Source organism: Canis aureus, chromosome 21 (genome assembly GCF_053574225.1).
Source record: "Canis aureus isolate CA01 chromosome 21, VMU_Caureus_v.1.0, whole genome shotgun sequence".
NCBI classification, from domain to species: domain Eukaryota; kingdom Metazoa; phylum Chordata; class Mammalia; order Carnivora; family Canidae; genus Canis; species Canis aureus.
Genome location: NC_135631.1, coordinates 41,796,906 through 41,808,390, shown reverse-complemented (window position 1 = coordinate 41,808,390; position 11,485 = coordinate 41,796,906). Strand labels below are relative to the sequence as shown.

At 54.9% G+C, this 11,485-nt stretch overlaps 1 long non-coding RNA gene across 2 annotated transcripts; it reads right to left on the bottom strand.

Annotated features, from left to right (window-relative positions):
- Positions 1–2,613: 2,613 nt before the first annotated feature.
- LOC144292956 (uncharacterized) lies at positions 2,614–6,128 on the bottom strand. 2 transcript variants are annotated; one of them, XR_013360374.1, is made up of 3 exons: positions 5,640–6,128; positions 4,165–4,404; positions 2,614–3,703 (listed from the first exon to the last, which is right to left on the bottom strand). It is a non-coding gene; the product is annotated as an uncharacterized LOC144292956 (long non-coding RNA). The 2 variants fall into 2 exon arrangements; XR_013360373.1 differs by having other exon boundaries at positions 5,697–6,128.
- Between the last annotated feature and the right edge of the window lie 5,357 nt (positions 6,129–11,485).

Genomic DNA, 11,485 nt, shown 5'->3' with positions numbered 1-11,485 from the left:
GATTGTATGAGAGAGTTTATATCCCTTTTTTAATTCAATCTTCACAGCAACCCAGGGAGATGGGGCTTATCTTTCCCCTTTAACAGATGAGGAAACGCAAGTGCAGAAAGTTTAATTAACTTGCCCAAAGTCACACACCAGAGTCAGGGTTGATCTCAGACACGTTTGACTCTTTCTTGTCAACACAGGGTCCCTTAGAGACTGTGTGTGTCTGACCAGACCTCCTGACCTGGCTAAAAAAAGTGCCGTTCTTTAAAATGATTCTGTGAAATTCTACTGTCCTTTATAACTTTATGACATGGAAAATAATCATAGGTTTTGAGGTTAAAGTAACACCAGCCCAGAATCACATGTGGCCCAATGGTAAAAAGCTTAACGTGGTACCAAGTGTGTGATGGGGACTTCCACAGATCTGCAGGCCAAAGGGGGTTGGTTCCATTTGGGGGACTTTCTCGAAATATAGAACATTCTATTTATAGTGTACAAATGCCCAGGTCTGGCTTCTCTGGCCTTCGTCTCACACTTATTAACCCTCAGAGGGGCCTGGGACAGGAGTTAGTGGCTAATCACTGCAAGGTAAACTTGGGGAGGCCGGGGGGTGGCTTCAAGGGATCTGCCCGGCTGCCAGGGAGGTGCGGATGGGCACAGCCCAGCTCAGGCCTGACCCCACCGACTGCTGACAGCCCCACAGGGCTGTGATTAGAGCCTCCCCACTCCCAGGAGCCCTGTGGTAGCAGAGCCTGAATAATTTCATGCTTCCTAATTTCTGAGGGTAGTGAATCCATTTCCCCTCCTATTTGTCTAGAAGAAGAGCTCATGTAGATAAAAAGCCTCCTGGGAAAGTCATAGAAAATCACTTAAGGAAGCAAGAGACTTGTAAACGAACATTTGAACGTTCTGTGTCGTCGGCGTGGGGCACTCTAAGGTTGTGAGCAGCCTTGCAGAGGAGTGAGCAAACAGGCTCCTGTCATTCTAGAAAGCAAGCCCAGGATGCTGGATTCCAAATAGGAGCAGTGATCCCCGGAGACCGAGGAAGAGGATGCTTCAGACTTGACCCTCAGACATACTTCAGGGTGCCTCGGGTAAAGTCACCCATGTCACCGCGGTTGGCAGGGCCCTGTCCGGGGACAGTCTCCCAGGAGGGCCCCCGTCCACTGGAGGGATCGGCCTGCTTGCTCTAAGGGACAGAGGACACAGGGGTTGGGACTGAGAAGAGGGAGCTACAGGAGAGTGGATCCCAGCTGCTGTAGGAGGGGAAGGCCCCAAATGGCCAGACCCAGAGAGACAGGGGCTTCCAAGAGGCCTCCCCCTGCAGTCCCGCCAAGAGGTGGGCAACGCACCCGGGGCAAGCTGCTGGCTCTGGCAGCCTGGAGCCGTTTTCCCTTTTACAGAAAGGAAAAGGAGGGGAAAGGCTGTGAATGCTGGCCCTGCTCCCAGGCCCGGGCTGCCGCCAAAGTGGAAACAGCCGCTCACCCGGGGCCGTGGGCTTGGCAAGCGCAGGCCCTGCCGCCAGAGCGAGAGGCGGAGCCCCGGCCGGGCCTGGCCCTGGCTGCCCCCAGCCCCCCCCCCCGCCCCCCAAGGCTCAGCTCGCAGCGGGGAGAGCCGAAGGCCCAGCTGAAGGCCCAGCCGCTTCCTCCCGTGAGCACCCGCTGGCCACGCGAGGCCCTGGGCCACCCCCCGTCCCCCCCCTCCGAGGGCGTCGCTGGCCTGCAGGGTCCCGACCCCTGGGCCGCTCAGTGCACAGCAGTTCTGGGGCCGGCAGGTACTCGGAGGGAGCCTGAGGCCCGCAGCCACCAGGCCCTGGCGCCCCAGGCCACAGCGATGCCTCTGCCCTCTCGGCTGGCCTCCCGGTTGTGCAGTGCAGCTCCTACTTCCCAGAGCGAGGTGTGGGTTCAACCAAGTGAAATATGGCAAGCGGGTGGGGGCCCAGTAAATAGAGGAGCGTTCTCTTTACCCTGAGCAACTGGAAGCCTTGATCACTTCCTTCCCTCTGGAGAGAGGGTGACAGGCTGGTTGAGCCCAGTTGGAGCAAGGACCTCACTGGTTTTAAGGGTCACATCTGTCACTCTGGAGAGCTGAAGGCACCTCCGCTTGGGGGAGAGGCCTCCTGCTGGGGCCGTGGCCCCACTGGGGTGACTGGTGCTGGCAGGGCCCTGTTTAAACACCAAGGGGTGGGAGCCAACCCCCCCCCACACCGTCCCCGTGGAAGGGCCTCTGCAACCCAATCCTGAAGACACCTGGCTCCTCCTACCTCCCCAGCTTCGCACCTGTTGGGGGCAGTGGGGGAAGAAGAGGGACAGGTCTTACACAGCATTTTGGAACAGAGTGGAGGCCTTCCAATACCTGTGGCCTTTGGGGGGGGGGTGACACGGCGGGGGGGTGGTTAACCCCTGATTGGCCTGGCCCTAAACAAGCCTCCTGGTGAGTGCATGGAACTCCTGTGTGTCAGTCATTACAGGGCTGACTGAAGGATGTGGGTGTCACTTTACAGATTACAGAGCACGCTCAGTACACCATTTCCTGTGGTCCTCACTACAGACCAGGGAGGCTGGCAGGAAAAGAGTGCTCCCCCCCCCTTTTTTTTAAAGATTTTATTTATTTATTCATGAGAGACAGAGCGAGAGGCACACACACACACACACAGGCAGAGGGAGAAGCAGGCTCCATGCAGGGAGTTCGATGTGGGACTCAATCCTGGGTCTCCAGAATCACACCCTGGGCCAAAGGCAGGCACTAAACAGCTGAGCCACCTAGGGATCACTCGAGTGCTCCCCTTTTTATAGGCAAAGGTGTTGAGTCCCAGAGAGGCCACACGGCTTATTACCAGAAGGATGGAACGCATTCCCCTGTGCACACTGGGCCACTGCAGACGGGAAGGGGGGAGCCCCGTCGTTCACCCTCAGACCCTAAGCTCCCGCAAGACGCAGTGAGCACACAGTACTCTGTGTGCGCTCCATTTCTTCCCAGGTCCGGCTCCCTGTCACCAAGGCAGAGAAGGGACATGGAGAGTAAGTACCCTCCCCCATGCTGTACACTCCACTTTGGGAGAACAGGACACAGGGGCTGGGGCAGCGGTGGCTTCTCTGGAGTCTGAGGCCACCTGTAGCCTTGCCCCAGCCACATCCAGGCTGTCCCCAAGCGACACACCGGGCAGGGGCTGAAAGAGGCCACCAGGCAGCCACTGCCAGGACCAGGCGAGGCCTTCTGCACGGAAGGCGGAGACCCATCATCGCAAACCCGCTGACCCCTCAGCGCCCTGTGCTCAGGGGCTGCACGCCCGGCCTCATGGCGCTGTGGTGCTGCCCAGGGCCTGCAGGGTGCATGCGGATGAGGGTCAGGGCAGGATCCAGCGGCCTAAAAACAGAGACATTAGAGTCGCGTGGTTTTAGATTCAAACCCTGACCCCCTTTCTTATGAGAATATGAAAGTCACAGGAAAGCAGTGCCTGCTGTGATGATTGCTCAGTCCACATTCATGGTCACACAAAGGTCAGCGAAGGTCACTCTTTTCACAGCTGTTGTGCAAATAGAAGCTGTTCCCAGAGCTGCTCATCACGTTACATGTCGTAGGCTTCACCTTTCACTTTATGAACCGTCTTTCCCCCTAGAATGGCATTTCCACGAGGGCAGGGATTTGTGACTGCTCGCGGATGCATCCTCGGTGCCTAGACCAGCTGGTGCAAAATGAAAGCTCGATTTGTTGCCTGAAAGAAAGAAAAAAGAGAGAGAGAGTGAAAGAAAGAAGTTAAATTCCTTTAGGAATGCAGCTGACAGGACACCCGGGTGGCTCAGTGGTGTGATCCCGGGGTCCTGGGATCAAGTCCCTCATCAGGCTTCTCCCAGGGAGCCTGCTGCTCCCTCTGCCTATGTCTCTGCCTCTCTCTGTGTGTCTCTCATGAATAAATAAATAAAATCTTTTAAAAAAAAAAAAAAAGGGAATACAGCTGACAAAGATGATCCAGGGGAGCCATTGCAGATCAAAGACCTGCCCTGCCTGGTGGTTTTGTTTTCTGGTTTGGGGGGTTTTTTACTTGGCTTTTTTTTTAAATCATGATTATTAGAAGAACTCATGATCTATTTAGAAACATTTGCAGTTGGAATCAGAATCAGGAGACGATTTGCCGCCTGTTTGCTCTGTTGAGATCCAGCTGGTAAAGATACTTGCATCCAGTGAAGTCGTCAGGTTCTAGATTCTTTGTTCTTTTTGCTTGAGGCTGAAGGTCTTGCTACTTCCTCTTCACCCCTGGATGTTGACTCTGTCACTGTCCGTACTACGTCTTCTTTCAGCGGTGCTGTGCGGCGTTGCTCAGTATGAGGCTTGCCTTTGCGATCCAAGCCAGAGCGGACGGTCGCTGGGGCTCTATTCCCGGTGTTGAACTTGAGCTGACATCCTCTGAGCCGCCTCCTGCATCACCAATTTATTATAAAAGGATAAAACTCAGGAAGAGCCGGAGGGAAGAGATGCACAGAGCAAGGGATGGGGAGAGGGTGCCCAGCTCTCATGCCTCTCCAGGGGCACCGCTCTCTCCCCTGCCTGCTGTTCTCATAGTGACCATGGCAGTCGTGGTGCCCTAAGCTGGCCTGGCATCCACAGCGGGTGGGAGCTGAGGAGGGGAAAGGGAGCCATGAGGAAAGCAGCGAGGAAAGCAGAAGGTGACCACGGCACTCCCTCAAGTCACACCTGTTTGAACGTGTCTCACCAGCACCCAAGGGCAGCAAGTCTGGAAGCGGTGCCCCAACCCCACTGTTTAGTGTTTATTTGTTGGACCCGTAATCGTGCAGAAATCCCCTGTGGGATAAGCTGCCTCTAGTGCACATTTCAAGTGTGAGCTCAGTCATTTCAGGATATTCTTTCAGCCACCTGTTTCGTTTTTAAAGGTTCCCAAAGCAGGTAAGCCCCGAGGGGAAAGTGCAAGCAAGCTTGTGGGTGGGCAGACCGCGGGAGCCGCCTGTGCGGTGGGCCTCCTCCAGGCCGGCCCCATCTGCACCACGTCCTTGACCCAGGTGGCACGACCTCGCTGCCCAGGAGGAGGAGAGAGGATTGGGGGTCAGTTGGGGGAGCCCCTCTTCCACCTGGACTTGGTCCAGAAGGTGCTAATTGTCAGCAGATGCCCCTCATCACAGGCTGTCTGCCCTGAGTTCCCTCAGGGTCTTTGAGGTGAAGCGGACTGGGTTTCTGTTTGGACAGATGTCCCTGCAGCCCCTTTGGCCAGGCTGAAACCTGAGAGGAGAGCCAAGGGACGGCCCTGTCAGTGGGGGTGGGGGTGGGGAAGCGCAGGGTGCCCCTCAGGCTCTGGGTGGGAGGGTGCTTGGGGCCAGGACAGAGGCTCAACAGAGCCACGCAGGCCAGGCTTGGGGTCGGGGGAGGCCCAGGATCACTGAAAACCATCCCAGAAGAGCTCCCTAGGCAGGGAGGGCCCAGAACGCTGCGCTGGGAGACACGTGGCTCCTCGTGGCCTGGGACGGGGCTTTCCCGACCCTGCCAAGCTTCGTATTCGCGCATGTGGCTCTTCTGTGAAGCGACTGTATCATTTATGCCCATTCTCGCATCGAACCGCTGGCCTCCTTCCTCCTCCCTCCGTCCCGCCTGCAGGCCCCTGAGCCCTCATCTGTTCTCCAGTCCGATCCTTTGCCACCTACGTGTTGCACAGATCTTTTCCCAGTTTGTGGCTTATCTTTTCAAATTCTTTCAAGCACCTGTGATAAACCGAGAGTCTTAAACTTCACGTAGCTGAAATGATGAATCTTGCATGGCTTGCGGTTGCCTGTGTGTGGCTTTTCCATTTTCTTTCCTGCTTGGATGTCCCACCCTCAGGAAGCTGCTGCCCCTTAGGGACCTGGGCGTGGATGGGCGGGCTGGGCAGCACGTCCTGACGCCAGGAAGGGCTCTGCACGAGCTTAACGGGGCCACGGTCGCCAACCCGTGCGACAGAGGGTGCTGGGCACAGAACACTGCTCCCGTGCCCTGCCCACCCCTGCCTTGGCTCAGCACAAAGGTGCCAGCAAATTTGAGTCCATAGGGACCCGCGGGGAGGTAGAGGCCATGCAAGCTGGACAGCTTAGACGCTGCACCCAACGGGGGCGGGGGGAGTGGCGGTACTCGAGATTCTGTGACCAGCACTGAGCTGTCTGCTTACCACATGCCAGGATCTGCCAGGGACCATGTCACAGCTAATGACAAGCCCTCCTGTCAAGGCCACAAAGCAGCGCTTTGTGATGCGGTGGTAGCCTGCGTCCTCCCAGGGCAGCGCTCCAGGCCGGGCTGGTCAGCCCAGGCCACGGGGGACAAAGGAGCCCCAGTCGGGTCTGGGCTGGCACTGGAAGCCCGTGTGCAGTGGCACCAAGGGCCAAACTCGCCAGCAGCGGCCGGGCCCTCACCCGCGTCCCGAGCAGGGCGGGGGCAGGCCGTGGTTCCCCAGAGGGGCCCGGCGGCCTGAGGCTCGGGGGTCTGGCCAGCACCCGGCGGGCGCCACGGACCCCGGCCTGGGCCTGACGGAGGAAGCCACGTGAATCCTCGGCAGCCCGGGCCCGGGCCTTCTCCCAGAGGACACGCTCCGCCGGTGAAGTGAGGAGAAGCCAAGCGGAGGCCCTGACGGGAAAGCCAGGCCTCAGCCTCTCCTTTCTGGTCCCAGCTGGGTTTGAGAGGCTCCCCCGGGGAGCCACCAGGCCCACCTGCAGGGCTGAGCACCTGAGGGCGGTGCTGGGGTTCTCGAGCCCCGCTCTCGGGAAGGAGGGGGGCGGTCGGCCTTCCACGAGTGACACTGGTTACTGTGGCGTTCAACTGTTGGTTTTTTTTAAAGATTTATTTATTTATGATAGAGAGAGAGATTGAGAGAGGCAGAGACACAGGCAGAGGGAGAAGCAGGCTCCATGCAGGGACTCGATCCCAGGCCCCCAGGATCCCGCCCTGGGCTGAAGGCGGCACCAAACCGCTGAGCCCCCCAGAGATCCCCATCAACTGGTATTTTAAAACACTAGTAGCAAATAGAGGAGTATCAGGGTTCAGGTGGGTTGGGGGTTTTTTATTTTGTTTCGTTTTTTTAACAAGATGCTGGATTAAACATTTGCATCTTTCCTGCCAGAAGAGCGAGGAGGGAGCCTCGACTCTGTCTGTGGCCTCACCTGAGCAGTTCCAGGCCGGGTCTCACTTCTGTCTTCAATGCACGGCTGCTGCCCACAGCGCCCCACTCCCCCGCCCCAGCCGGGGCCATCCCCTGCCCACCCTGCGCTTACCAGACTCCTCCACTCCTCCTCTCTGGCCACAGACCGTGGTTCCGACCACTTTGAATATAGTTTCCCAGTTAGCTCAAAATATCTGATCTACACCCCCCACGACCCCATGATAATGGACTTATAAGGAACCTAATACATGTGAGACTAATCCTATATGAGACTCATACAGAGCATGCAGTGGGTGAGAACTAGATGCTGATGAAAGAGGCTGTGAATTCAGTAGCCCCACTAAGTGCCATGACGTTTTCTTTATCAAAGCTGCATCCGGGCACCCTTGAAAAGCAACAGTCCAGGACGGGCAAGGTTTGCTGTCTGTTGGGTCCAAGGACATGAGGAGTGTGCCTGTGAGTTTGCAGATGCTCACAAAAGCCCTGGATTCTTGCAGGGAATGCCGGTGTCCCCCCCCCACACACACACACCTGGAGGTTCAGGGCACTCTCTGGGTTCCCCCACCAGAGAGGACGGGGCATACAGATCGGGGGCTCCAGGGCGCCCAGGAAAATGCACATTCGGCCCAGGCTGCCTGCCAAGTCTGGCCTTGGGCGGAGGTCCGGTTGGATCAGAAGTTCTTTGCCCTTTTTTTTTTTTTTCTAGAACATAGACCTCCCAGAGTGAAACCTTGGAGATTTCCTCTGAAAAGTGCATTTTGCAATTCAGGGGATTCCCAGAATCCTGGAGTCCCTCCACAGGTGTCATGGACCCCACGTGGCAATCAACTAGACAGAGAGATCTCCGGAGTTCTAGTTCTACAAGTCTGAGGTTTATGATTTACTTAATACCTGCTGGACTTTGATTCCCTGGCAAAAGTCTTCCAGTGGGGGTCGTGGTCTTTGCCTCCGCCTCGCCCTTCAGCATGTGTGGTCAACTGTGACCAAGGCTTCGGGCAAAGACAAAGAGGGGGACCGAAGAATCAATCTCAAGGGAAGCAGAGGCCAGGAAGAAAGAGGAAGAGGGGGACGTGGCACACATGTACTCCAAGACTCCAGGCTTCTTCAGCTCAGAACAAGCCGGGCCAGCACAGCGCCCCAGGGTCTCTCTTCTTAAAGGAAGTGCCGGGATCCGGCAGGTACCCCAAAACCTCTGAAGCTCTCACCTGCGCTTCTTCCCACAGGGAAGGAATGGACATGAGGGCAACCCACCTGGAAAACGCTGGCTGATTTGTTTCCTTCTCTTGCAAGGTCTCTTTTCTCAGCCCCAGGAAAACAAGTTTCAAAGTGGATTGGGAAAGGGGGGGTGGGGTACAGATATGGAAAGAATGAGGAGGGAACAGATGGTGCCTGCTAAGGCGACCAGATTTTTTCCCCCAGTTAATCTGGGAATGACCTAATTTACATAGCATTTGCATAAATTTCCATTTCAAATTAAAGCTGTCCTAACTTCAAGTTTACAGGAGAAAATAAATGAGATCAGGCGATCTACTGTAATTGAACTCAAGCAGACTTCTGTGAAATGCAGGTCAAGCTTTTAAACTGGCAGATGAGGAAGGAAGTTTGCCTACTGTCCGTTAGCCGAGGGGGGCTGGAGAAGCCTCTCTGCCTCTCCAATTGGAAAAAGTTATCACGAGTGGGGGCGGAGAAGTGGTGAGATAAGGAAATTCAACCTCTTCTTTGGGAAGAACCAAAATTAAGAATAAGGCAGAAAAAGCAGGGACTCTGTCCTGAAGCCAGAGCAGTGGGCTTTGGGCTGAGCAGCTCCAGGCCCAGCAGACGGCCCCGGTACAGTGGGAAAGTGTCATTTCTACTCATCCCTGACATAAGTCCAGCTACTTGCCCTTCCATCCATTCATTCTCACCCTCCACCAGATCCCAAATCCCACCACATCCCCTCACAGACACACAAACTCATGTGAGCACACAGGTACCCTCGTGCACACATACATCCAGCCCCAAATCTAGCCAGGGGAGCTGTGAAGCCCTAGAACATGCAGTTCCCTCAAACCACCAAGAATTTCCCAGGCAGGACAGGACTCTCAAGTTGACTCTGGCCCCCTGAATGTCCAGTCCCCAACTCCTTTTCTGTCTGGGGCTAAATCAGATCGGGGCAGTGAGTTCTTAGCACAGGGCAGATGGACTCAGAGCCCCACTGGAGGCCAGGATGGTGTCATGCAGTGTAGGGATGTGTCGGCCGCTGAAGACATTCCCACCAAGATGAACGAAGGCCAGCCGGTGGCCCTGAGCGGTGCTGGCTTCCGTGAAGGCTTAAGGCCACGGGGCCCTTCTGCTGACAAGCCCCAGTGCCAGACCCTGTGTCTTCAGGGTCCTCAGCCTCCTGTTTGCTCAGCACGCAGCATCCCACTCTATTTCGCACCAGAGAACAGGGGTGGGGGAGCCTTGCTCTCTCCCTTACTGTTCCCCTGAAACAGCTGAGAGTTTTCAATGCCTCCCCATCCTGAAGTTAAACTCTCTGTCCTCCCACCCCCAACTCTCTTGAGACAAGAACATAGAACAGTCCGGTCCCTGGGGGTGGCAGGGAGTTTGAGGCCAGGAGGATTTGGGCTTTTTTTTTCCTTTTTTTTTTTCTTTTAATGACGGGGGGGGGGGGGGGGGAGGGTAGGGCGGAGGTGGGGTGGGGAGGCATTTATGAATATTTCAAAAAATTGACTCTGCCATCTACTTTGTTAGGAAGGTGTGACCTAGAAGTCACATAGCTCAAAGTAAAAGAGAAGAGACTCAAGAAGAGTGTTGCAAGCAAGACAAGAGGGAAGAGAAAGGTCAAGTGGAGAAGTCAGAGTCCGGTCCGGCTAATTTTTCAAAGGCCGCTCTCTCTGAGCCCCAGCCCAGCCCCCGCCCCCAGGCCAGGCGGCGCAGTGCCTGAGAGTCAGGAGTCTCCCAGCAGCTGCCAGATGGTTGCTGCCCAGGCTGTCATGTGGTGCAGGTTTGTCCACCACGCCAGCCTGATACTCCTACCGGCCAGAGAGAGGGCTCAGGGAGGGAGACCGCAGCAGAGCCAGATGTTCTCAGCCAGCTGGTCTTTTAGAGGCCCCAGAGCAGCAAAACCATTTCTTTTGGGGTCACCCCATCCCTGGCACGAGACATGCCATGCTTTAAGCCCAAGGTCGACAAAGCGGTTCTGTAAAGGGCCCCATAGCAAAGATTTCGGGCTTTGCAGGCCGTGCTCAGGTCTGCCACCGCAGTGTAAAAGCAGCCTCCGACGACATGCAAACGAACGAGTGTGGCTGTGAGCCAATAATTAGAGACACTGAGATTTGAATTTCATATACTTCTCATATGTTGTGAAATTATTCTTATTTTGATTTTTTTTTCCATTTAAAATCATCTTAGCTCACAGGCCTACAGAAACAGGCAGAGGGCTGGATTTGGCTGGCAGGCCATACTTTGCTTTAAGCAAAGCCCAAAGCAGAAGGTTGAGACTTCATCAATGCAAATTAAGAGGAGGTTGATTTGATTTATAGAAGACTCTAAGTAGAGGATGTCTTGAATGCATTTAAAATAAGATTGGATTGCAACTTCTTCCTGCCACACGCCATGCTACCTTCCTTTCCCTACCTTGGTGTTTCCCAAGCTGACATTTGCCATCCATTAGTGGGATGCAAAATTTATGAACAGTATTTTGGAAAACACAGGATAGAATAAGATAGGATAGAATAAGAAATACATCAGGCTCTACCACACATAACAAAGGTTGTATCTTACAAAATGTTGCCAGCTGTACGGATATTCACAGATCTACACTAAATGACTATTGTGCGTGCTGGATTGTAATGTGAGACGTATTTCTGATAACGGATCATGGTTTAAAAGACCATGCTCTGGGGATCCCTGGGTGGCTCAGTGGTTTGGCCCCTGCCTTCGGCCCAGGATGTGATCCTGGAGACCCGGGATCGAGTCCCACGTTGGGCTCCCTGCAGGGAGCCTGCTTCTCCCTCTGCCTGTGTCTCTGCTTCTCTGTGTGTGTGTGTGTCTCTCATGAATAAATAAATAAAATCTTAAAAAAAAAACAATTAGGTTTTTAAAATTAAAAATTAAAAAAAAAAAAAAGACCATGCTCTGATGAATATTGGGAAAGAGAGAAGTTGAATTTCCATTTCTCTCTCCACCTCTGCGTCCCTGTGGGTTTCTTTGCTGATGGACCCTGAGAACCACTGCTCAGGTGTCCTCACCATGATGCTCTGACAGATGGGGTACCAGAGATGAGGAAGACACAGGCCATACCTCACTGTCATTCTCTGCGCCCCACCAGGACATGGAGCGTTGCTCACTCAATGCCTTGGAGACAGAGTGCCTGGCGCCTAA